This window comes from Apium graveolens, unplaced genomic scaffold (genome assembly GCF_009905375.1).
Source record: "Apium graveolens cultivar Ventura unplaced genomic scaffold, ASM990537v1 ctg6503, whole genome shotgun sequence".
In the NCBI taxonomy this organism is placed as follows: domain Eukaryota; kingdom Viridiplantae; phylum Streptophyta; class Magnoliopsida; order Apiales; family Apiaceae; genus Apium; species Apium graveolens.
Window position 1 is genome coordinate 70,873 of NW_027419542.1, and position 5,906 is coordinate 76,778.

Sequence of the window (5,906 nt, forward strand, 5' to 3'; positions counted from 1 at the left end):
GTTTCATACATTAATTAACCCTTTTTGGTCTTTAACCTATGTTTCAAAGTAAGGCGAGGGGAAAAGTTTCGTTCGCGAAACGCCGTTACTTGAAACGGTCGTTTCTCCTAAACCGTGCATCGGAATCGAACGAACTACATATCAAAACGAAGCTCGTAACATGAGCTATCTAAACATGGCAATGGTCAAAATCTAGCAGGGGGTTCTCGGGTCCTAATGTTATGAACAAATGCAGTCTAAAGTAAATCGGACATTACGACGGCTATGTTTACGCGATTTCCCAATTTTAAACCATTCAAAAACCATCACAATTCAACCTCAACCCATTCATACAACCAAAGTCCATCCTTATCTCATCATAGCAGCCCCAATAAACTCAATATTAACATTTATACTTATGCCTAAGCTTGAATTTAACTATACTTAAGTTCTTTTAACCAAAACAACAAGATTTACCATTCCATTTCACTACCACTCCAACCCAAACTCTAAACCACAAGCATTAAGCTACTATATCACCATAATAATCAAAATCATCTTATTATACATAGGAATCTAGGGTTTGGAGATGATATACCTTCCTTGAAGTGGTGGGAGTAGCTAGGAAGCCTTAAGAAGCTTTGAGAAGTCTTATGGATGCTAGGATCTTAAAGGAAAACAAGAAAAAATTCAAGTTAAAACCTTGAAAACACTATTCATTGTCTTCTTCATTGATTTATTGAAGAAGATTGAGAAAGAATTGAAGGCTTAAACTCATGATATAGCCATAACTATGCATAAGGATGATTAGGGAATTAACTCACCAATTTAGGAAGCTTGGATCTTGGATTTTGAAAATTCTTGCCTTTAAAAAGTGAAAAAGCCGAGAGCAAATGAAGAAATAATGCCTTGGTTTCTTTTTTGTTTTGATGAAGAATGAATTATTTGGCTTGGTTGGTTGGTTTTGTTTTTGTTTTAGTTAATTACCTATTTAACCTTGGACTTTGTGTGGTTCTCATTCAACCACACCTCCTTCCTTCCCATGTCATGCTTGTGTCATGCTATGATGTCATCTTTTCCTCCTTGTCCTCTTCTCATTGGTTGGGTGACCTCATCCCCACTAATCTCTTTGATTAACTTCCTAATTGTTTGCCTAATAACCGCTGATCTGTTATACGGTTCGCTTAACTTTCGTTTTCGTTTATCGTTTGAGGGATCATACCCGGGATCTTATTACTTAGGTTCCCTTAACCTTTCTCAATATATCATATTCCTTTTATGATCCTCTCTTATAATCCTTTAATTTAAATCCTTTTTATCCTGTTACCTTATACTCAATTCTTTCCGTATCTAGTGGATTTCCGGGAAAAATCAAAGTGTTCGGAATTGGATTCTGGTGATCTTTACATACACTTATATACCATGTAGAGTACTAATAAAATCTCAGAATATCCATAACAGAACCCCTACATAGTGTGGCATGAAAAGTTTTCTCATTCAGCTAAAACACTATTCACAAGGGTTACAAAAAGTTCAAAATTTTGGGGGTTATTACAGTTAGAAAGTGCAATGCTAAGAGAGTATCCCTATTCATTTTCTATCTGATTCCGGGACGGAATCCTTTTAAGGAGGGGAGACTGTAATAACCCCAATTTTAGGAATTTTTTTTTGAAACCCTTATGAATAGTGTTTTTGCTGAATGAGAAAACTTTTCATGCCACACTATGTAGGGGTTCTGTTATGGATATTCTGAGATTTTATTAGTACTCTATATGGTATATAAGTGTATGTAAAGATCGTCAGAATCCAATTCCGAACACTTTGATTTTTTTTCCCGGAAATCCACTAGATACGAAAAGAATTGAGTATAAGGTAACAAGATAAGAAGTATTTAAATTAAAGGATTATAAGAGAGGATCATAAAAGGAATATAATATATTGAGAAAGGTTAAGGGAACCTAAGTAATAAGATCCCGGGTATGATCCCTCAAACGATAAACGAAAACGAAAGTTAAGCGAACCATATAACAGATCAGTGGTCATCAGGCAAACAATTAGGAAGTTAATCAAAGAGATTAGAGGGGATGATGTCATCCAACCAATGGGAAGAGGACAAAGAGGGAAGGATGACACCACATGATGACATAAGCATGACATAGGAGGGAATGAAGTGTGGTTGAATTATAACCACACAAAATCAAGGTTAATTAGGTAATTAACCTAAAACAACTCAAAATTCAACCAACCAAGCAAACATTTCATTTTTTTTCACCAAACAAAACACAAAAACTCCTCCATTTTCAAGGAAGCTCTCGGCTTCTTTTTTTTCAAAAATGAAGATCCAAGCTCCACCACTTACTATTTGGCAAGGTATTTATCTAAGCTTCCCCATGGATATTTACATACTTCCTATAAGTTTAAGCTTCTAATTCCAAGCCAATCTTTTTCTATAAATCAAGGAAGAAGATGGTGAATAGTACTTTCTTGAAATTAATTTTTGTGTTCTTGATTTCTTTGAAAGAACAAGCTTGTAGGAGGTTAGATTAAGGCTTCCATGGGCATTCCAAGGATCTTTCATGGATTAAAAGCTTCAAGGAAGGTATAAACTCCAAACCCTAGCTTTAGTTTTGAGTATTTAGGAATGGTTATGAGTAGTATAGTATATGTGAAGCATGAAGCTTGTTTGTTTAGAGTTTGGGTTGTAGTGGTAGTGGTATGAATGTTGAATCTTATGATTTGGTTAAAGAATGTAGTATAGTTTAAATTCAAGTTTTAGGACTAAGTAAATTGATTATAATGAGTTGACTTGGGGCTGTTGTAAAGTAATATGGATGGAGTTTTGATTGGGTTGTGATTGTGGATGGATTTGTGGTTGTTTTGAATTGGTTTAAATTTGGGAAATCGCGTAAACATAGCCGTCGTAATGTCCGAATTACTTTAGACTGCTTTTGTTCATAACATTAGGACCCGAGAACCCCCTGCTAGATTTTGACCATTGCCATGTTTAGATAGTTCATGTTACGAGCTTCGTTTTGGTATGTAGTTCGTTTGATTCCGATGTACGGTTTAGGAGAAACGATCGTTTTAAGTAACGACATTTCGCGAACGAAACATTACCCCTCGCCTTACTTTGAAACATAGGTTAAAGACCAAAAAGGGTTAATTAATGTATGAAACAATTATGGCAAGTGTGTTAGGCAGTTGGTAAGACACTTGCGAAGGAATCGCCTTAAAACTCGTAATGGTTAAATTATTAAAAATGGTGGAGCCGAGGGTACTCGAGTGACTTAAGAGAATCAGTAAGCGCAAAACGAGCGTTAGAGTCTAAGTTGGTTAGAGTATAGATTTACAAGTGACTTTGGTTTAATTCCAACTTACTTGTTGTTTATAGGTTACCAGACTCGTCCCGAGCCATTCGTAACCCCCAGTCGCTCAGGCAAGTTTTCTATCCATTATACTGTTGTTGTTATGTATACATTTGTACATGTATTATCTTGTGATAGATGCATAATGGTTATTTAGCAAATTCTTGCGATATATTGTAGCATGTGATATGGTATATATGCATGCCTGTTTCATATTCTTGAAATATATATCTGTTGGTTCAGTTCATAATACCTATGCTAGAGAATATCGGTAATTTGCATATACCCTTAGTATAGGGACCCAAAGGTGAAAACATTTTCTAAAACCGGGAGTCGAGGATCCCGAGTAGATTTTATATATATATATATATATATATATATATATATATATATATATATTTATATATATGTATGGTTATAGTTTTCAAAACTATTAATCGAATAAGGTTTATTTGATAACTTTATATTATTTATTGAATATTACTTGAATATTCATTCGAGGACTTATGACTCCTTTATATTATTTATTGAATATTATTTAAATATTTATTCGAGGACTTATGACTCCTTTATATTATTTATTGAATATTATTTGAATATTCATTCGAGGGCTTATGACTCAGTTCATATTATTTGATGAATATTATTTAAATATTCAATTGAGGATGTATGACTCCATTATTTTATTTAATGAATATTATTTATAATATTCATTCGAGGTATTATGACTCCGCTTATTATTTAATAATATTCTTTATTTTATTAAAGAATAATGTGTCGATAATCAAACTTACTTTTGATTATTCAAATAAAGATATTCCTTTCGTATAAGTATATCTTTGGTTATTTAAGAGTCATTTCAAGTATAAGTTTTACAACATCTACTTCAATTATTTTTATAAAGATTATTCTTTATGGGAATATTATTTAAATAATAATATTCAGATATTTTTATATATTGGGACTGATTTATTTTATTAAATCAGCATCACTCCAAACATTCTTAAAAATGTTTTCGAGTCTTCAAAATGATTTTTACAAGTTAGAGCGGATCCCAAAACTCATTTTTATATTTAAGATCCTCCTTTCAAAGGGGATTTAAATACTCGCTCAAAACCTGAGGGATCCGGCTCTGTGGTGTATTTTATATTCGCAACAAGGTTGCTATTCTGATAAAAGAGTTTTTGATTACTTACCCAACACTCGGGAAGTAAAATTCTTGGAACAAGTTAATCCATTAACAGGCATCGCCTGGGAAATATCGGTGAGTTTTCCTTTCCAACTAGATATGACTTCTTGGTGGAGCCGTATCAACAAGTTTCTACTTGGGGAAAGTGGGGATGAGCTTTACGTTTCAGAGTCATGGATTTCATCTGAACTAGGAGTGGCGTAAGTGGTCGAGTAGCGCCGGCCCAGCCTTATTATATTTGCCCAAATGGCCTGGAAGTTCCGCTAAGGCGGTCCATTCCTTAGGAGTTCAGTGTTCGGTTGACAAGTAAATCCGACAGGTTCTCCTCTACATGTAGAAAATGGTGGGGTTGCACTACTACGACTGATCATCGTAAGTGGTCTTCCTGGCGCGGCAAACTCCCGTAATGAGTTCATCATCCAATTGGATATTTCTGCAACACTACCCAAAGCACTTCGATAGAAAGGCTACGGTTGGACGATTGTTGAGTGTTGGCAGGGTCAAGTTTTCAAAATGATGTTTGCATCAAATGAAGTATCTCGTAACTTCATTTTATTTTGATGATATTTTAAAGATTGAATCTATTCAAGTATTATCGTGTAGTCTCATCTATGTGATGTACTTTTGAACTAATTATAACTTTAACGGTGGTAGTTCAAGTAGTATTTGGAAAAGATATAAGTATATTGGAGTATCTCGTAACTTCATCTTTTAAACTTATATCTAGTAAATGATTAGCTTATGCATGTCAAAGATGTTAGGTCACACACACACTGTAGAGGGGGTGAATACAGTGTATAGTACACTCAAATCGAACTTTAAGAACTTAAGTAACAGAAAACAAACTTTATTGAAACAATAAACTCTGTTACAGTATGGAACTGTTACCTCTCAATGATGAATAAATATCACGAGAGCTGTTAGGGTTACAATGAATAATCTTCTCTAATAATGATAACACTTATAGTGTAAACCCTATGCTGTGTTTATATACTACACAGTTACAAGATAATCGCTAATTGATATGGAATATAATTCTGCTTCCTAAAATATATCAATCAGATATCTTTTCTTCCAAGTATTCCATTCTTCACGGAATTCCTTCTTCATGCATATCTCTTCTTATGTTTATCTCAATCTTCTTTCCTTTAATCAGCTACTGTCCTTATCTGATTGTCCTTCAGCACTTAAGTTCTGATATCTATCTTCTGATGATTATCTCCTGATAACATACATACTGATATCCTTAAGTCCTGACTTCCAGTATAAGTACTGATCAACAGTTAAGTACTGATTTATCCTGTTCAGTAAGATCTGAAAGCTAAACATAAAACTTATTAGCCATGACATTATCAAATATATCTAACAATCTC